This window comes from Heterocephalus glaber, unplaced genomic scaffold, assembly GCF_053883595.1.
Source record: "Heterocephalus glaber isolate CG9 unplaced genomic scaffold, H.glaber_assembly_v1.0 deba00001481, whole genome shotgun sequence".
Taxonomy (NCBI): Eukaryota; Metazoa; Chordata; class Mammalia; order Rodentia; family Bathyergidae; genus Heterocephalus; species Heterocephalus glaber.
The window spans coordinates 41,668,329-41,691,024 of record NW_028258317.1 but is presented as its reverse complement, the minus strand read 5'-3'; positions in this window follow the sequence as shown (position 1 = coordinate 41,691,024).

Here is a 22,696-nt window from a genome sequence, read left to right as displayed (position 1 = left end):
GAACACTTGACAACAATTCAGCACTGCAATTGGGGCCTGTTTAAAATTTTACAAATGGTCCCCAATGCACACACAAACACGGGTGCAAGGAAAAGGTGGTTTTAAATAAACCATGGAAAAGACACTTATTTACAGTATGAAAGCTGACTCAGAAGGCAGTGTGTCACACGGACCAACTTTAGCCAGCTCTGTGTACCGGGACACTCACATCTCCAGGGTCCTGTGTATGTGCACACCTGATGGAAAATGCTCAGCCCAGCCCTGCCTTGGGGTGGCAGCACTATGACATTTTAGCAAGTAGGAAATTCACATATAGAGAATGAAGATCAATTGTGTGTTCGTATAGACATAATGCATACACATACATACATATGGGCACACAGAGACGAGCTTCATTTAGCTCTATGAAATTTCCAGTACCAAAGTGTAGAGCAGATCCCTGCCTGCTATGCTGGAAACCATCCTAGTAGGTGGTTGTAATGCAGGTCCACATGTAAAGACAGTGATTGCAGGTTTTATTTTACAACTGCAAGTGTCATGGTGATCATCATTCTCGCACAAAGTCATTGAGTATTATTAAATGGAATTTTGTTTTCCACAGGGAGTGAAAATAATGACACTATAAAGATGCAAACTTTGCTTTCTTCCTATTATCTTATAAAACAGAATGGGTTTTGTCTCAATCCAAAGTAATTTGGTTTATTCCAGTAATCTCAATTCTGCTCTGGTTTGCAATTCTCATGAATTCTTGGGCTGCCAACATTTTTTTTAATATAAACAAACAAAACTCTAGTGAATGAGCCAGCAGAACCACTATTATTTTATTGGCAGCAGTGGCCTGGAAAGTGGAAAGAGAGAATGCCGTGGAGCTGAATGTCCTCAACTCCGCTGCTTTGTACTTTTCTACATCTTTTTCAAGCAAGCTACATAAACTTCCTGTACTTTTTTATATGTACAACTGGAATAATATTTGAATAAATATATTGTATAAGTTGTACTTGGTACATGTAGAATTCTTAGAAAAATGTTAGGTACAGAGCCACGATTAATGCCATTACAGGCAATGGCTGACTTACATGCTTCAGCTTACAATGGTGTAAAGGCGTTCCATATTTCGTAGCAACTTTACTTCCAATTTTGAATTTTGTCTGAAACAGGATCATGCTATGTCGCTTGGGCTGGCCTTGAACTCATCATGTAGCACAGGCTGGACTGAAACTCACTGCAATCCTCCCGCCTTAGCTTCTCGAGCGATGAGATTACAGACGTGCTCCACCGCATCTGGCTCAGATTTTGAATTTTGAATGTTCCTTGGGCTAACACAAGCACAGTATGACAAGCGACTCAGGCTTCCCAGCCTCTTTTGCTGTGCTGAGCTGTGTCACCTGCTCAGACCTGATTTTCCCTTTTTTTGGCTGTACTTGGCTGGGAACTCAGGGCCTTCTGCATGGCAGGGGACCAATGAATTGTCTCCAGCCCTGGTAAGCTATTTTAAATGATAATTTACATATAATATTTTCAATTTACAATGGGTTTATCAAAGAATAATACCATTATAAAGATTTGTAGAATTTATTGTTATTATTGTTGCAATTACAGATACCAACCTTAATATTGAGGAGGTCGATTACCTGGCAGCTTTTATTTGCTAATGTGAAACAACAGAAATTAGCTTTTCAAAAAATGAAAATATCGAGGCTGGGGATTTAGCTCAGTGGTTTCACCGCCTGCTGCGCAAGTGCAAGGACTCGAGCTCGATCCCCAGTACCAAAAAAGAAAATATCCAAATCAATAACAACATTTGGTTTATGTGAATATGAATATTCTTTATATCATTTGTATTTCAGCTATTTTTGGTTTTAATTTTTTTAGTTCTTTATTCCTTATACTATTTTAATACGTTAACTTTTTCACTTACATAACCTTTAAAATTCTACTTATTTCTTTTATTATCCCAAATGTGAAAATGGCTGTCTTTCTTTCAAGCGTGAAGACTTTCTCACCTTGAACACTAGCCCTATCTCTTTGGGGTCCAATACGCTGACCATGGTCCTGACTGTCTTGCCCAACAACCATCCAATGCCAAATCCCTACCCAGGAGGACTGTGTCTTCCAGATCAGGCACTTTTTTTTTTTTTTTTTTTTTGTACTGTAGATCAAACTTAGGACCTTGCACTTGTGAGGCAGGCTCTGTGCCACTGAGCTAAATCCCCGGCCCTCAAGCATTGTTTTTGAAGGAGATTTTCAGACAGTTCCCTGGCCAGAGGTCTTAGCTTCCCATACTTTAGAAGGCTGTGCAGTCATCCACAAGTGCTGCAGGACAATCGTGCAAATGGAGCACACTTAAGGCCTCCCTTCTCCAAGGCCCAGTGATCCACGGCACTCCTATCGGTGCACAAAGGAGAGGAACTTCTGCTTGACTGCAGAAGACAGAAATGGAAATTATACCCTCTGCTCGTGGTGCCTGTACTAGAGCTAAATGATGTGCATTTGGAAAGGTAGGAGTTCTTGTAAATACTGAAGGGAAACGGCACTGGGTTATTACATAGGTCCAGGGGCTCGGGTGACTCCGTAATAATTTAACCCATCTGAGCCTCTGTCTTCATTACTGCAGCATTTATGAGATATCAACACCTGTTTGAACTCATATTTCATTAGGATTACTACCAGGATTGAGTGATATAATAGGTATAACAGCACTTCACAAATTAGAGTGCATTTCATTCATGCAATATGATCTGTTAAATTTATAATATTCATTCTACCTTCATCTGGATGTCTAATTTTTTATAATAATAAAAAATCCTTTAGGTTAAATAACTACAATTTGACATGGTGACATTAGCACTTCTTGGGAAGATTCTGAAATATGTTTTAAATTTTTACATTAAATTGATGACAAACATACAGTTCTTTTACTTTTTGTTTTTTTCTTCTAGCATTTGCAGAGTTGCTGTGCAGCCATGTTGAAAGATCACAAACAGATCGGCTTGTTCACAATTTTCATTCAGCTTTTCAGTAAGCTGTCTCGTCTACACAGGCTGTGCTGTAGCCATTTCCAGTTCAAAATCACTGCAAGAAAGTAATTGATCCTCTACTTCAATATCCCTGCTGTTTCATGATCTCTCTTACAATTCGGGGGGCATCTATTGCTCACTGATGTTGAAAAACATAATAAGGTCACAGCAGGGAGGCTTCAGCTTCATTAGAGAACATTATTATAAAAATAAAATGATGGAGGACAAATTGTTTTTGTCCTTGTGGTACTGTTTCTGCAGACCCACATTAATCTGAGGGTTTAAAGCAACAATGAATTGGTTATGTCCTTTTTGTCATTCACTTCACAGTGGTAGCCCCTAGTGGTAGAAAGGGGTGTCAATCATTCACATTCCTCTGTTGAATAAAAAGGACTTCAGCCTCTTGGGGAAATAAGGGCCACTCTCTGTCAATAACCAAATTTATTTCTGCTTTTAAAATATCAGGATAATGCTGGTGTCCAGCAAATGCAGTTGCCAGCATTATTTAAAAATGATCAAGCAGAGAAAGGCATTGAAGTTTTGACCCACTCAGGCTTCCATCTATCATGAGAGACTATAATAAGGGGCCCAGACACAAGAACTTAAGATGGAGAATCCGTGATTGCTCTATTAATCTGTTTTAACTGATAGTAAAATCTGACAGAGCGAATTACAAGTTGCAGGCAGTAAGGCTTATCAATTCATTACCACTTTCAAGGCTCTCCCTTGCTTTCCTTTTGCCTTCAGCTCCTGGCAAAGGACAGCCTTTTACAGTTCAATTTCTCAGTTTATTTTTGACTGCTTTTAATTAAATTTGATGGCCTGCTTCTGCACCGCTAAAGTTATTGGAGTTGCAAAGCACTTTGCTCTCTTGGTGTCGGTTCATTATTAACTGCTTTTCAAAGTGCTGCTCTCAACCTTCCATTTTATAAATATTTAAATAACTGAATTTCTATATAAATATCTGTGCACAGAAGATAGGGATTCTACTGCCTGTTTAATAGGTCATATAGAGTAAAATTTAAAAATCTCTTTTTTGTAATATTATGATAATATTAATTGAGACCATGTCCTTAAATCATTTGGAAAAGAAGTTCTTACACAAATAATATCAGTATCTTCAAAGTAACAATGACAAATGATTTAAGAGTTTATAGCACACATATAATTACTTCTGTCTAGTCAAATATCTCAGAAAATGTTTCAGAAATCTCAGAAAGAAACACATGGAGACACGGAATTCAGATAAAATAATAAAACTTCTTCTCGCAAGTGGGCAGGAACACCAGAAACCATTCCGGTCAGTATCCTGACACCCTTTGTTCAGCGTTTCCCTTTTTATATCCTTTTTAGCCATTATATCTCATCCTGAGTGGTCTTTGATGTGTAAATATAATTCCAGTTTCTATTTACAAGTCACAGACACAAGATAGGTGCATATACATTGTAAATTCACCCTGGCACGGTAACTTTGTTAGGTTAATGAAGTTACTGGTTAGTCAGATAATAATCACCTTAAACAAGGATTTATGGGAAAAGGAAATCTTAAAAGAACACATTACTTATTTTGCTTTTACAATTACCTTAATAAGAAATCTATTAAGTTATCTAAAACTTTTCCTTATCAAAAATAGAATCGTTTTTACACAGATAAGTAAAATCCTGAAATTAATCTGAATGTTTCAAAAAGCATTTTTTTTTGTTCCTAGGATGAAATGATGTTTAAAAAAAAAAAAAGTGTACAAATCAGACAAAATTTCACTGACTAGGGAAAATTAGTTGAGAAATTAAGAGAGTAAACTTAAAAGACAATAAAATTAAAATGTTGTATTTACTGTAAGAATTAATCTTTTGTTTTTCCCCATATCCCTCACAATTCTGCCAAATAATTTTTTAAAATATAGGGATTCAAAAAATTGAAGCAGGAAGAGTAGAGGAAGAGAAATAACAGGAGTAGTCAAGTTGGCAGCAGGGGACACTGGGTCAGCACTGTCCTGGCTTACTGCCTTCAGTGTTCCTGTCACTATCCCTGCTCTGTACACAAGAAAATGTAAGTACAGAAACATTAAACAGTTGCTTATCATCATAGATTCGGTATGTGACAAGACCAGGATTCCCTTTCAGAAGCTTACTCTTAAACATTGCGCTGTATATTTCAATGAACTGTGGTGGGAAGGAAGCGAGTAGAGACGTAATTGCTGTCAGAGTGCTGAGGTGGTACCTCCCTTGTCCCCACACTGTGGCACACCCATAAAAATTCAGCATGCCACCCACAGAAGCCGCAAGTGTCCCATCATGTGGAAGAAGTGAGTGCTTTAGTAGAAAGTAGGAATGAAGCAGAGTTCCCACAAGGTAGCAATCCATGCAGTTCCAAAGTGGTTCTTCTCTATCCCCGACAGCCAGTAGCACCTGTCTGTATCCGTCACCACCCCCTTCCATGAAGCTCCTGAGTGCTAAGTGTTTGTTCTGTGCAGAAACACAGCCTTGTACAGTTTAGACTTGGGGCAAACCATTAGTACAAATTGACACACTTAATCAGAGTCTACAGCCTCCCTCTTCTCCTTGGTTCCAAGACTCTAGCAGCCTATTCTGTTCCCTCAGCTCCCATGACAAAACTCCATTCTAAAGTATGAATGCATTGACAAAGGCAACCCCATCATTTCTGCAAACAAGACCTGTGGTAATAACTGAAAAAAGACCACGATAAAACAGGAACACTGTGTGGAATTAAAGAACAGGACAAAAATAGCTCTAATCAACATGGAAGTGATGAAAACATGTACTGTTGTAAAACCAAAGCAACTCAGAACAAAATAATAAAAAAGAAAAACCAGAAAATTTATTGAAGACTAAATTTATTTAAATTTATTGGATACTAAATCTATGATATCAGATAAACCAAAAATAAAAACATGCTCTTAAGAAAAGGAAGGCTGCATTGAGAAAAATACTGTAATGAAAGGCAACAAACACTGGGAAAGTGTTCCAGACTGAGGGTATTGAAGAGACAGAGACGGGGAAATTAAGTACAATACACAATTCTGGACTAGACCTCATGCTGGAAGAACATTATGCTCTAAAGATTGTTATGTGTTGTGTACAGCAAAAGAGAACAAATGGGCAAATGTTAAATAGAATAGCTGACTAAAAGGTAGATTTGTATTCATTGTACTTTTTCACAACTTTTTAGTTAAGGTGCATTTATTTTCAAATTAAAAGTTTACAAAAGAATAGGACAATAAATGACAAAAATCAAGAAAATTTTCTAAAGGGTAAAACAAAAAGAGATGGGAAGTAGGAAAGGAGAGAAAGGGAAGAGTAATACACAGGGCTCGGCAGCTGATTATTAGTAACAGGCGATGCTATGTCAGATAAGACGAAAGACTGAAGAGCTCACATAGAAAAAGTTTTAGTACATACACACTCTCTGTAGAGCATGGAGACTTTTAGAAATGCATAACATTCCTACAAAACAAAAGTAAAACAGAAGTCATCTATAAATAAATAAGAAAGAAATTAAGCTGCCATTAGTGAGTCTTTCTTAATTGGGAGACTCGTTTGTAACCTATATTCTCCAGAATATACTCAAACAAACATCAATCAGACTTAAGAATGTAACAGCCTTTGAGGACAAATAGGTAGGCTTCTGGTACACCATGCCTTTCACGAAGCTACAAGAGGCTGTGCTCCTGCAAAAGTGAGACATTACATCAAGCACCAGGAAGTCCAACCTGGCCACCTGAACCCTAACAAAGCACAGACCAGGAGGCTGAGGGAGCAAACAACTCTACGACAGCAAGACGACAGAAGGCTGCAGGAGACTCCGACATATTAACAGTAATGGACTTCATATTTATTTTCATCAGATTGTGCAAAGAATAAAATAATCATTGGTAATATTATGAACTTGAGGAAAAATTAAAATGCTAAAAATGGAACCCTAGAAAAATAGTTACATAGTTATAATGTGAACACTAAATATTAATTTCATTCAAATAAATTTATTCAACACACAGAGGATAGTGAAAAGGAAATTCTATAATCCACAAGCCTGTCCAAAAGCCTATATACATCGTAGGAAGTTAACATGTAATATTCAAATTTGATGAATCAAGATAAGCATATTAAAATCATTAACATACTTTCTAGATATACTCAAAGTTTGAACACTGGTCTTTATTGAACAAGACTTAAGCCCAGAGAGCTTTGGAAGAAATTGCTGTGATTCTCGTGCTGTTTTATCAGCCTCTTGGCACTATCTGATGACTAAATCATACATCCCTGTTTTATTTATAAAAATAAAACTGCCTTTAAAAGTTAGAACAATTTGTAGTACCACAAAACCACTTAAGTCATTTTAACAACAGAGGACACTTGAAATTAGAGACAATCCCTGTCCCTGAGTTCTTAGGGCTAAATATTTAAAAAGAAACAGTTCACAACTCAGGACCTTGCACTTGTGAGGCAGGCGCAAAGTCACCGAGCTAAATCCCTGGTGCTTGTAAGTTTTATAAACCACTTTGCTTCTGATGTTTAACAGTTTGAAAGGAAGCACATCCTGTCCTTGGTTTTGGCTCCAGCCCCAAGTAGATGACCTGTTATCTCCCCTGCTAGTGACAGAACATGGCAATCTCCTCGGATCCAGAAAGTTCACTGAAATTTAAAAACAGGCAATATCGACAAGCGATTTCCTTGACGTTAAAAACTGGTATGTATTCCAGATGGCATTATTTTTCTGTCAGGACTGACTGCAACAAAATTTAAACTCATGCACCCTTGGTCCATCACAAACTTTAATGGCAATGATCAAAGGGCAATAACTGACAAAAGGTGACCTAAAAAATGAGAGAACATTCTGATTACAAGGGCAAAAACTGTTGCCTTATTAAACAAATTCTGTATCTTTCCTTCCACAAGATAGAAATTATGCATATTCACTGTTCCTAGTCCACATATAGTCAAACTGTAAGTTCTCAATGTAACTGGTCATCTCCAGCAGACATGAGATGTAAGGGAAAAGAAGTTAACTGCTGAGATATTGGAAATTGAGGTCCTCAACCTGCATCACATATATCTTTGAGAGAGGTTCTATATTATATAAAGAATACTTGCAGAATATTTTACCATTTTGGATAACCAGAACATAATTTGTTCCATGCTACATTAACAATTTCTGAAGTAGTCTTTTCATTTTCCATCATTAAGAAGAAATATTGAATGTCACAGGCTTTTGTCAGTCCTTTTTTTCAATGCCTGGCAGATGACAACACGGACTTCACTTTAAAAGAAAAAAATTTTTTAAAGCTTTATTCCTACCTTAACCTTTCTGCTTCTCTTCCTGAGAGTTTTTTTCCTTTCTCAGTCACTTTTACCCTCTTGCCTAATTTTGTTATCTCAAAATTTTTTTATTCTATTAGCATCTTTTTTCTTGATTTCATCCTTGTTTCATTGTAATTCTAAATGGTCCTCCAATCTGTAAACCAACTCCAAATTCTTGGTTGCCTCAAGCTTTTAAATTCTATTTCAAAATTTCCTAATATTTTGTGGTCATATTAGCTCATACCCAACTCACAGTAAGTTAAAAAACTCAATATGGGGCTGGGGATTCAGATCAGTGGTGCCACCACCTGCCTCATAAGTGCAAGGTCCTGAGTTCGATCCCTGGTACCAAAAGAAAAAACCCTCAACATGGACAATAAAACTATGTTTTTGAGAAGGATATCTATAAGGTAATATTTATAGCACAGAAGAATTACTGTATTAACAATAAGACAAAGAAAAAAACCAATAAGACAAAGAAGGGATTTGTGGAATATAAACAGACACAGGATCAGGAGGAAGGACACTGCTTAGTTGTACAAACTACAAAAAGTTGAGTTTTAGAAGGTAAAGGCATAGAAAAGAGGAAAGCAAAAGGAAGAGAGAAAAGATACTGCTGTGAAAGAAGAGTGAGGACCTGCAGAACTGTAAGTTCTGAGTACATGATGAACAAAGAGTGGAGGAAAGAAGGGGGCAAGAAGAAAACACAAGTGCCAGGATTTAAAACTCTGAGAACCCTAAAGACAATTGTACCACTAATAAGAGTTCAGGAATAGCCATCATAAGCCTCAAATATAACTGCCTCATCCTTGACTAAAGTGATAATTGCAACCTGAAGCCAAATTTTTCTCACTAGCATTAATGTGGCATTTATTTTCAAGAGAAACTTTATTAAAGAAATATTCAAGTGCTTTGGGAAAATGAAGTGATAGCCTTTGTTAAGATAAAAAAAGTTACTGAATATTTATGTTACATAAATTTGCATTTTTATCTATACATTTTTAGTATTATATCATAAATGTGAATTATTTGTTTACAATAAATGGAAAAAGGTTTTCTATACAGTGCCAAAGTTAATGTTCATAGTGGCACAGCCTTGATTTATAACTTTAGGACTATTTAATGTAGAAAATTAAGAATATTTAAAGGTAGAAAAAGTATTTGTTCATTAAATTTTACACCTTATATGCCATAGGAATTTTTTTTATTAATTCCATGGTACTAAAGCCCTTTTATGACCTTCACAGATGTAGTAATAACTATTATATACTTAACTGGGAATAATAATACCAAGTATTTCCATATTAAGTTGGAAAATGTATAAAAGCACTCTGCTATGTGATTTTATTGAGGTCCAACCTAGTGAAAAGTAACAAATCACTGGAGGAAAAGCATAAAATAAATTTAATCCCAGTTCCTTGGGCTGAAATTCAAGACCCAACAAAATTAATCCCTGTCCTTTCTTTCCAGCATTATCTTTCATTACATTTAAAAAAATGATTAACTGCCTTTTCCTCGTGTCCTCTACATTCTAACTCATCTTGGGTATATATAGCATCCCTTTCATCTAAATGCCATTCCCAGCAGACACATCTGTGCTAACTGATTTATACCAAGTTTAAGAAGCATTTTCAGTTGTTTTGATTTGGATGTGGTCTGTTTTATAAAAAAAACAATGTGCACTTCATCTCTGTTTATTTTTTTTTTGAACAGGGTCTCTCTATGTAGTTCAAGCTGGCCTTGAACTCACTATATATCCCAGGCTAGACCAGGAACTGATGGTGATTCTCTGCTTCAGCCTCCCGAATGCTGAGATTACAGGTGTGCACCACTGCATCCAGATTCTGTTTATTCTTCAGAACCTAAAACTAATATAGTTAAATATGTACATGTATACATAGTAGCACATAATAATGTACCATTTTGTGGTATTAGTATATCTAGTGCAACTGCTATGGTAGATGATAAATTACTTATAGGCAGAAGTATTTTAATCATAGCTATATTGTCCAAAAATTTAGTGCAATGCAATGTACATAGTAGATACTTAATATATCATATCTTTCTGTAGTTTTTGAGAGGCATTATTGTCAGAGTCAGTCTCTTTTGGGTCCATCCTTTTATATCATCTGAATTTTCTCAGCTATGTGAGTAGACAGGAACACTTTGATTAGTAGTGATCGAATTCACCTTGATTTTACCACATACGATGTACTGTTTGAAAATCCAAGTGTATTGAATGTGACCAGCACTAGACCAATTTTGATTTATTCTAGATCTGAATTCTTAAATGAACACTGATTCATGTGCAAAAATTTTCATCTTCTGACAATTTCCAATACTCTGCAAATTATTCCCTAAATTATAGTACTTCAGCAAATATAATTTCAAATGCTGAAGTTTAACATTACTTTAGTTGTTGGCAATAACAACTTTCACTGCTGCATAAGATTAGCTGTACATTAACTTTCAGATCATGCAGTGTTCCTAATATTACATGGCTGGAATTAATTTCCAGATCAATGAGTCAGTACTATCTTAATATTGTGTCTTTAATTTTCACATCACATTTATTTTGTGAGTAGATTTCATGAAAGAAGTTGCTTTATACTGCCACACTCATTACCTTAGGGCAGCTTTTTATTCAGAGCTGAATTCTTTCTTTTTATCTAAGGAAGAAAGGGCTCCTCACAAACTATTGAACCATGCTGATCAGATGGGCAGGCCACATACACTAAAATGGAAAGGAGGGAGAGACTTTTCTGGAAATAGCTCCTTCTAGATTCCTACTTAGAACGTGGAGATATTTCACCACTGGGATAACAACAACAAAGACAGATGATGCTATACAGTGGAAAAAATGCAGAACCTGGAGCAGACTCTGGACAGGAACCACTGAGATGACAATGGCTGATCTGAATGCTTTATTTGTAAACTTATCTGGTAATAGCTGACCTTGTATCAGGTGAAAGAAAATAAAGGGTGACATTTACCATCTAATTCAGCAGAAGTGATCTCTTTCTCCTCTGAAGCACACATGAACACTACACACACACACACACACTTTTGTATTTTGAAGGCCAGTTTATTTCTCAAGTCCATTTATGTTCTCTAAACTTGAAGTTTTGAGCAGCTGCATCTATTCCTTTGGTTGGTGTTATAAATCCATTAACAGATTTGCAAAGTGGTTAGGCACTTCTAAAGTGCTTTTACAAGTAGCAGATTTGTTGATTTGGAGAGCAGGGACACTTGAGGACAAATGAGTAATTTAAGCCTCAGAAGCCCGAAGAGAATAATATGCTCTGAGCTGCAAATCTCATATGCAGCAGAGCTGATGTCTGAACTTAGGTCAACCAGTAGCCTATCTGTACTCTACCTATTTTCATTTGTTGCCAACTGTAAATTAGAATTGTGTTTACTTTTTCCTGTCATCTTTCTAGTTTCCACTTAGAGTTGACTTTCATATTTTAATGTGTTTATTAGAGGAGAAATATGGAAGACTCATGAATTGTCCAGAGTAACCTCACTAATGATATAAAGAGGGAGAAAATTAATGTGATTATATTCATAAAATTGACCTTCTATCCACTAAGGTAGCTCCATTAAGGGAATCTAGGTTACACACTTCCCTGTTAAGCAGGGTTTTGTTCTTTCAATCTTGATAGAGGGGAGGGAGGAAAGAGAAGATGAACCGGAAGGAGACATTGCCTAAAAGAGGGAGGGTTCTGTTTTCTAGGAAGTGTGAATTTAAAAAGTATTGTATAAGTCAGCTTTCCTAAAACTGAGACACACTTAACACCCCAACTTAAAGGAGGAGACGTTTAATTTGGCTAATGGTTCCCAGGAATTCAGTTCATGCTTAGCTCGTTCCAATGCAGGAACATCATGACATCATGGAATGTCATAGTGGAGACAGATTGTTTCAGGAGCTGGGAAAAGTGCCAGAGAGGAAGGTGTGGGGGACCAGATATAGCACCCAAGGTCACACTCCCATGACTCACTTGGACACACATAAAAGTGTGCTTTAGTAACACCCTGGGCAGATCCCAAGCTAATCAAGTGGCCAAAATTAAGCTTAACCAATTTCTATGAATGTTATTAAAAATATATTTCTTTATAGTTACCCTTAAAAGCACTGCTCAAAATTTCACATATTCTTTGTTGCTTTTACGCATTTATGAAATAGGTATTATTATCTTCACCTTTGCAACCTCTTATTTACTTAAACAAGTGTGTATTTTTTTCTTACTATAATATATATGTATGTTATTTTCTTACAAAAATATAGGATTTTACTGCAATTTTGTAATTTTATTTTTAATACTTCTAGAAAATATAGTGACTATTTTTCTAGAGTCCTACTTTTGCCTTATGGATTAATTTCAGACTTAATTTTCAAAATTAAGAGTTTTTTCCCTGATTATTTAAAATAATCATTCTGAAAACAAAATTAAAAATTAAAAAAATAAAAACAAAATGTTAAAATAAAATTACTTTATCATATTGACTCCTTTGCTTTTTTCCCTACCTATGCAAATCTTAATAATGCCCCATAAATACATTATTATTCTTTTATAAAACATGAAAATAAACCTGTTCCCTCCTCCTTGTTATAAGTATTCTTCTAAAGCATGGATTTTAATAGTTCTATAAATTATTTCAAAACTCTTGTAAGTTCTATAAAATTACATATTTGCACTGTACAGCATTTTCACTGCTACTCAGACTATAAGCAATATTGTTTGAAACTTTTCAGACATTTCTAATTTTTCTTATATTAAATCACTTGATATGAAATTGCTGTGTCAAAAAAATGCTCATTAAGGTATTTGCTAAATAGATCAAGTGCTTATTATGCAATCTTTTTTTGAGGAGATGGGGACTGTACCCAAGGCCTTCCTACGGCACCACATCCTCTGATCTTTTATTACTTTTTTAAACTTTGAGATGGAGTCTAGCTAAGGAGGCATCCAGGCTGGGCAAGAACTTGCAATCCTCCTGCCTCAGCCTTCCAAGGTGCTGGCTTAGAGGCTTGTATCTTTTTATAGCACTTTCCCAGGTAACCTTGATTGGGTCATCATCTTTATGACTGTGGAACAGAGATTCTATGTGACCCACAGGTAAGACTTAGTATGTTTGTAAGACCAGCATAAAAATGTGTTTTTTGTTTCATATCTGTCTTTCGTGGCCTGTTACTCTATGTATCCCACAGAGGTTTCATACCAATGTCTCTCTAGGAACACACATGCTCACCATAGAGTCATCAAAGAAGACTCAGGCGGTCAGCACCACATGTGTGTCAGAGTGCTGATCTTTCATACTTTTAAACCACAGGTAAACGTGTCTCTGTGTTATTGTGTTACCTGACCATGTAACACAGTGGCCCCACACTGAGAGGGACAACATTGTCCCCAGCTACCTCCACCTGGGAGGACTGTCACCAAGAAGGCCTTTGCTAGCACCAGCTGGGTGCTCTGTGCCCCTCTCCTTGCTGCAGGGAGAGGGCTCCCCTCCTGCCCCCTGTGAAGGGTGATGCTCCTTTGTCTCTCCCAGCCTGGACAACTAGAAGCTCAGTTCCAAAAGAAATCCCTTCATCACTCTGCTGTCACTTAAAGTGAGAAAGGGCACATACATTGTGCCCCAAGGAATCTTAAAAGGATAATTTTTTAAAGAGACATAGTAACCTTCCGGTGCTCAGCGATGGAGTCAGACTGGGACCCCTTAGACTGTGCATCCCACAGCCACCACTCACCTGCGGCCTAGGCCCAAAGCTTCCCTCGGTGCTGGTGCCTGCATGCTGCCCTCAGATTCCCTCAACTGCAGTGCAAGGGCCAGGACCCGCTTGCCTTTTATTCCTCCTACAACAAAACAGAGTGCCAGGCATTTTTTATGTCACTTCAGGCATAATGAGATATTCATTATATTATCTTTCCTGTCACACAAGATGCTCACTCAATCAGAGTGCTCCACATGGAGGGAAGCAGTATAAACTGTTCCCCTCCATGATTCACACCTCGAAGATTAATATGGTACCTGCATACGTCAATGGGACATCTATATTTTATCTCCTATAAAATGGTCCTTATAAAATGTTCCATATTATTTCAATGCCATCACTCCTATTCCTTTAAGTAACTGATACGTTCATTTAGGAAGCCATTTTCTGTATATTGTTCTTGGAAACCATAAACCAAAAGCTTTCAAATCCCAGAATGAAGCCCATGTTGAAAATAGTACTTTATTTTTTACCATGAAAATGAATCTCAGTAGCAAACAGAATTCAGTAACACAATTCCATTAGTTTGATGCCTGTCCTATTTTATGTTCCTCAACTTGAGAAACAGTGATGAACAATAGTGATGTTGTGTGAAGCACACTGAGCAGTGCTGCACAGAAACTCATGATAAGAGATGGTTTTGCCATGTGATAGAGTCATAGGCCCGGTACAAGGTAAAATATCAAGTTTAGCTGCCTGTGAGAATGGAGGTACTGGCCAGGCCCTTTCACTCCCCAGTTAGAGCCCTTGAGCTTCCTTACACGGAGCTCTACTCCAGGCTGCTTAGGGAGTCTAAGTAAACATGGAAGAGACTCAGCAACACACCCCCTGTCCAGCATTTTTGTTCTTTGCCTTTGGCCCCCTTTCCAGGATCTGGAGTCTGATGGAGGCTCATGGGGAGGAATTTGCCATTATCTGATATTCTTCATGGTCGCTGCTTCCCTAAATCTTCACAATCAGGACTGACGAGGTCAATAGTTCCTCCTGCTTGATCTACCTACCAGGCACCCTTTCCCTTCTGGTTGTACCAACTTGTCACCAATTGCCCATTTGGATTACGCCTGATTCTGGTAATATCCTCTGTGAATAATGACTGTGCTTCAACAAGTGCAGTTAAACCCCTCCCAGCTCCCCCAGAACTTATCTTCTGGGATCAAGTGAGAAATTACTTATTTCGTTCCCCTTCTTACTAGTTATTTAAGTATAAAAATGTTTTTCTGATGCAGTATGAAGGGGTCAAGAAAGACCTGATTAAATTGCTTTATGAAACTTTCCAACCATAAGGAGAATATTATTCTTTTAAGATTTAGATCATTCCGATCTTCTGGAATTCCTTTCACCCCTTCATGTCCTCTGCTACTGCCACAGCAGACTGTCAAGAGTCTGCACTTAGATAATAGCAATAACTTCTCCAATGTTGATTTGGTGCCACACAAAAACAGATGGCATTTCCAAATTAGGATAATTTGAGGAGAGTGTAATAAAGAATCCACTTTAAAAAGTATGAGCTGTATGTAGGAGAATCATGATGGAAACTCTGGTGGAGTTGTCCCCTACCCCAGCCTTCAGGGAGGAGGGCAGGGAGCAGGTGCTGCCAGCTAGGAGGAGTAAAGTGTAAACAGGGGCCCCTGGACAGATGCAGTGATCTCTCTGAGGTCTCAGATATCCCAGGATGGGACAGAGGAAGCCTGAAACTAAGTCTCCCATGTTCTCGCTTCCCTCCGGTTTCCCGCCTAGTTCACCTGTGGGACAAATCACACTGGAGTCCCCAGTGCAGGGGAGCCTGCTGATGTTCCTAGTTAGGCTAGTTTCCAGGGCGAGAGAGTAAGTGGAGAAAGGTAAAAATGACTCTGTAAGGGGGAATAAAATTTCAGAAAATCTTGTCTTTATATCTAAAAGCACAGGATTTGGAATCAGATTGATGTTTGAGTTCCAACTCTACCTAGGTGTGTGACAGTAATGTTTACAGTTCTCAGAATCATCTGTACAGTGGAGATACTAATACATCGGAGTGTCATTGATACACTGCCATAACACACAAATCACATACTGCGGAGTGCTTCGTAGTAGTAACAGCAATTCTTCTTAAAATACAAAAATAAAAACAAACACAAACATTTCTAGAATGCCGAGCTCAAAATCAGTTCTTCCAACATAAGATGACTTTTTTAACCTCTGCACTTTCCTCCAAGTGCCTGTAAGAATGATTCCTCTTCATCTCAAATCTGGTCTGGAAAACTCCTACTTACAGCCTATGAGATAGACTGCAGTCTCTCCACAGCTTTTCCAAGACCAGATGATCATTCCCTACTTATTTTCCATGGCACAGAACACCCCGCAAACCAAGGAGACAGCGCCTGTCTTCCCATGTGACCACAAGCTCCTTGAAGGAAGGAAAAGGTTTTCAGACAAATGTGTACCCTCAGGAAATTTACTGAATATAGATACTGAGTAAGCATAAAGTGAATAAATGAATATGTATTTCTAGAATAAATGAAGTAAACCAAGGAGTGTGAATTTCTAGAATAAGTCTGCTGCAATGTAAGAAAAGGATTCAGGAACATCTTTGCCTATTAAGACCAGCCTGTGATAAGGTGCAAGGTGTAATTACCACGCAAAGTCATAAAAACTCTGACTAGCTCCTAAAGAAAAATCCAACCCACTTTGGGAATTTGGTCTGGGACAGCATGGCTAAAATATTCACCTCATTCCCTTCCAAGTTACCAATAGCACTAGACAAAATTGATTTGAAGTAGAAAATTAGTGTTTTCCCAGCTACAACACCACTGTTATCAAATGCATGTGCATGATTAAAGAAAAAGTTGAACTCCCAACATTATCTCAGTGACTGACCAAAAGTTTCCCCCGTGAGTATTAATAAAAAGAAATATCTGCCACCTGCCTAGCAAGTGCAAGGTCCTGAGTTCAATCCCTGGTACAAAAAAAAAAAAAAAAAAAAAAAATTCTCTTCTGTACTTAGGTAATGATCTATGAAAATGAACATAAACACGAAGCAGTAGACAGAATAAACGGGTGTGCTCACCCCTGCCTCAGCCCCCTTTATCTTCTCTCAGCAAAACAACACACTGATATCTGTGTCTTTGAAAATGTCTTCTTCTGCAAATAGAAATATTTACTCTTATTCGCTGGCTCTTTTTAAAAAAGCAAACAGTTAACACTCATACAGACCTGTCTTTGTTTTCACCTACCATAAATCAGTTCTTCCTTATAAGTAAATAAAGAGCAGCCTCATCATCTTTGGCTTTATTTCTATTTTTCTGATTTCCTATAAATTCAACTCTGAGTCCCCTAAAATTAACTTTCAAAAAGTTTTGTTATGAAAGGCATAATAATAAATGTGTATGGGCAAATCAGTATCTAAGAGGTACACTGTAGGATAAATTACTGTAAAAACTTACAGGTATGTCAAAGATTAAACGTGTTTGTAATTCTTAAATATAGTGTCAAATCTTCTTCCTTAAAAATCAAACCAATTTGTGTTCCTACCAGCAATCTTTGAAACCACTAGGTGATGAGGGAACAATTAGACTTTTGCAAATGTGGTAATTGAAAAATCTATATTTTTGTATCGCATTTAAAATTATGATATAAACTGAGTATCTTTTTGTAACATTTAAGGGCCGTTTCTCTTTTTCTGCAACATTTGTTAGCTCGTTTTTATAAAAAAAAATACCAAAAATCATTGAACTATTCTTTACCCTATAGATTTTTCCAATTCAAGCAAAGCCATTAACTACATCAGCAAAATATTTCTTTATGTTTCAATTTCTTTTTTTCTTTTCTCTTTTGTCCCCATGCTGCCTCTGTTGCAATCTTGCAATGGAAAACAAAGCACCAAAAAGAGATCCCATAGTGCCCTCTGGTGGCAGCATGTTGCATTGCATTTTCCTTGCATAAATGGGAGCAGACACTGAAAGGAGTTACACACCTACCTTGGCCCACAGACAACATGGAAATACAGCTGAACTGAAGTGCAAAAAACATAAGCGCTTCCTCAACTCTGGTTCTTTTAGCAGATTAAATTTGGGGGTATTTGATGAGGTCGGATTATTTTTTCCTCATTATTTAAGAGGGCCAGGGAATACTTTGTCAGGAATACAGTGCAGGCTTCTAGGCAGACAGGCTCTGCTTTACTCTTGCCTGGACCGTGGTGATGTTCAGAGGGCTTTTATCACTCTCCAGATATCTAATTGCTAAGAATATCACAGAGCCAATCTGCTAACAACCCTTAAATTTCATAAACACTCGAATAATTATACATAGAACTCTAGGTGCTCATGACTTTCACTGAACAAAAGACACAAAAATCCTGGTTCTTCTGGAGCTCATTTTCTAATTTGAGAAGACACCCATGAAGAACAACGATGTAAGTGAGCAAATGATGTGCTGTACTAGCAGACATAGGTTTATGGGTGTGAATATGAGACATATTTCAATGTGAAATAGAGGAGTATGAGGCACTTCAAGAAAGCACATCTCAAAAAGGACTGGGAAGTGTGGAGGTTAATTGTGCAGCACCTGGAGGCCATGGTGAGCTTGGTACATACAGGGAACACTGGAAAAAATCCCCATTTGGTAATAAAAGGCCCAGCTTCCAGCTCCCGGGAATGTGCGGACTGCCGCCCCCGGGATCCATCTGGCTCTGGAAACTGCCCCCGAGGTGGTGATGCTACTTAACTCCTTCATGCAAGGAAGCCTTGCCCAGTGCCCGGTGGGCACAGGGCATGAAGTCCGGGCCTGTTGACCAGGGTACAGAACGGCTCTCCGTGATGGACGCAGGGGATTTATGGGGATGCACTGCGGCTCGTCCTCTCTGCCTGCTCATTCCCCTTTCCTTTCTTCTCTCTCATGGATCTGGATCCCACAGTGTTCCCTAAACACTATGTGCCAATCTATACCTCTGTCTACTAACTGGAGGGGCAGAAAGGCATCCAATGTGCAGCCAACAACTGGATACATCATTCTCTCATTAATTCTTTTAACAAATACTTTTTTCAGTAGCTACTGCATGCTACCACTAAGTCTGATGCTTAGAACTCAGTACCAACATAAAACATATTCACACAATTCCTTGTCCCTATGGAACACTTTAATTGTAGTGAAGAACACAATTAAATGAGATTAATAAAATATGTTATATCTAACACCAACCGATTCTAAAAAGGAAAAACCAAAAAGGGTGTCAGAAGTGCCTGAGGAGGGGTGTGATCCAGAAAGGAGTGGGGAAGCCTTAAGGCAACACTAGAGTGAAATGGGGAAGGAAACCCAGTCAGCTCTGCCCTGGAGGGAGGCACTGGGGTCCAGGCAACACACAGAGCAGCCTCTGAGGAGGGAATGGACCTGGGTGGTTTTAATAACAGCAGGAAGTTGAGTTTGAGGGGAATGGGTTAAATACCAGATAAAGGAGAGGAGATTAGGGAGTAACAAAGAGTGGTGTCATCTGAAGCTGAGTTGGAGGAACTGGAGACTCTGGATTTTACTCCAGTGACACAGGAAGCAAATGACAATTTTGAGTAGAAAAATGACAGGATGAGTCTGACTGAGTATGGGAATATAACTTAATGATGAGAAGTGAGAAGCAGAGAAACAATGAAAAAGGCTCCTGATAGGAGGGAGAAGATGAGCATGACTCAGGCCACCATGGAGGAGGGATAGAACACGGATGTGTGCGATGCGCTCTAAGACAGAGAGGAGGCAGAACTCCAGGGTGTGGAATCAAGGGTCAGGAATGCCAGTTAGTGTTTGTGCAGCTGAAGAGGAGCACGGAGATAGGAGGCCTGGAGGAGTTATTGAAAGATTTGCTGTAAAAATGTCAATTTTGAGTTGCCTGTTAGACATTTACATGAACACACCAAACACACCTGGGCAAAGAAATGGAAGACTGGGGAAGGGCCTGGATCATGACAATAGAGGCAGTATTAGAGACTCAGAGGGTAAACAAGATCACCAATGTGGAAAGTATGGTTAGGAAAGAAGTCCCAGGACTGAGCCCTGGGTACTCCAACTTCTACAGTCGGAGCCATAAACCCGCATAGGAAAATAAAAGGGAATGCATTTGAAATGTGTGGAGAAGTCAGAGCATAGAGTTGCAGAAACCAACTACAAATGGTGACTGGAATAGTGTTCTTTATCAAGTGTCTCAGTGAGGTCACGTAGGATGGAGACTGAGAACTGCACATGCAACACGGAGCTCACAGGCGACAAGGTCAATGACAGGTTATTTCTGAGGACAATGCTAGGGTTAAGCAAGAAAATTTCAGAGGGGGAAACAAAGGACAACAAATGTATGCTATTTCATAAAAACATACAGCACTCAATAAGACCAATTTTATATAAGAAAAGAAAAAAGCCCTTAATCAATTTCCTCCATCAGTCTCACAGACAATATTCTCTGACTACAGTGGAAATAATAATAATTGAAAAAAGACAACCACAATCACAAAAATACATACAACTGGAATAAATACAAATAAAATATGTAAGTATATATATCTGGAAATACAGTGGCAAATAAATAACAAGTAATTTAAAATAATATATACTGAATATATATATACAATAATATATACAAAACTATTAAATAATAGAAACTGGTGAAAGCTTTGGAAACCTTACTGTTCTTGCTGTGTTCCCCATTCATAGGTCAGGTACAATTTACAGTACAGTACTTTGAAAAATCTTATACCTTATTTCTCAGATAGTTGACTATATGCTTATCTTCCCAACTAGAATGTGAGCAGCTTCAAGGCAAATATCCCCTAATCTGTGCAATCTTAACACTTGGCACACTACCCAGCATATGGGTGGGGCTCAGGGCACACTTACTGAACGAATGAGAAATTTGTGGACAGCTCTATTACAATATAAGTGCAATTTAGAAATGTACAAGATTTTGTATGAATGGAAACACCTAGGGTAGTGAGTGGCATGTAGGATGCCTTCTATTAAACTGTGTTGAATTAATTAACAACAAATACCCTCTTCAAAGTTGCTGCAAAAATAACCTCGCAGAAAAGAGTGAAAGCTTCAATAGCTGCTTCTCTGTCACCCACAGGAATCACTTCCGGGGCTGGCTTTGGCCTTGAGCCTGGATCTTCCTCACTACAAGCTCGTGGCTGCACCCACAAGTCTCCATCTCAACACTGGCCTCTGGGAGTGGTTCTTGATCAGAGGAAAATTCAAGAAGGATCTCACAAAACATAGAAATCAAGTAACGCACTAATAAACATCTAATCTCTAAAGTCACAAATGTTTTCCTCACCCTGTGCCTAAAACTAAAGAGATTTTCACAACAAAATTAAAGCCAAGGCTTGCAGCACTGCTTTCACTGAAGCACAACATTATGTGAAACACAATTATGAATATGTTCCAACTCATTATCATTTTTATGTTGCAAATGACAGAATGAATAATGATATATTTGACTTTGAAAGCAATACTTTGAGTCCTGTTAACATGTCAAAACCAAAAATTGCCTAAAAATTTAAACAAGATTTTTAATCCAAGATCTCCCAAAATACCACAAAAGAAATTAGTTCTCAGTTATACAGATATCCTCATTTAGATTTCAACAAGCTACCTGGCAATATAATCCAAATCATTTCCTATTTATATTTACCATGAGCTCTAGAGAAAACAATACAATTGAAAATACTATGGCACATAGGCAGTGAAGAACCAAGCGACATCTTTATTCTGATCCTTGGTTCTAAGGACTTAATTCCTTGAATTTGGTATTTATGTGACTAGCTCATCTTCAAAGGTGCCTTTGCTCCCCCTAAATGATGAAACTAAAGTTAGCTCTGCACATAAAGATATTCAAGTAATATGGCTATTGAAGTCATTAAATTGATTATCTCTGGAAATGAATTTATCTGTAGGTAGATCAAATCAAGAAGGATGGCACTATGAAACTCTATTAATTTGGAAAATACCTATGAATTCCCTTGTTGATAGCAAAAGATCTTTCTTCTCTTATGTCTTTACAATTTCACATCAAAGGGAAAAAATGGAGAGAAAAAAAGAGAGAAAGTTTGAAACATGAAAGTAGTCAAGATATTTATTGTCAATTGTAAAGTTTAGTTTGCCCCTAGTTGTTCATTCTGAATGGTTCTGCTCATTTAAGACCCTACCTTCTTTAAGAGGCTATTCTCCTCATAGCAGCTTCTGTTCCGTTGTGGAGGATTAACTAATGGTCAACTTGGATCACCCAGCTGGACTGAGTCAGAATTTTTCTGGTGTGGAAGACCCACCTAAAGATTGTTAACAAAGGCATGAAACGGGAACTGGAGGGGAAGATCATTTGCTTCTTGGAAAAGCTTCCCATGGCTGGTTTTCCTGATGTGGACTTGGCTGGTCTGATCATCAAAGGATCTCGAGTCCTTGCTATGCAGGGGGGCGGTGGCTGCTTTTCTCATCAAGGGAGCTTTGGCCTTCACATTGAGGATCACTTCCTGGCTCCAGTGCAGATCCCTCAGCCTAGTGGTACAGATCCTTCACGCCGCCAGCACAGACTCTTTTAGCTATCACCACTGGCCTTGGGGCCTTCCCCATGTAGATCCTG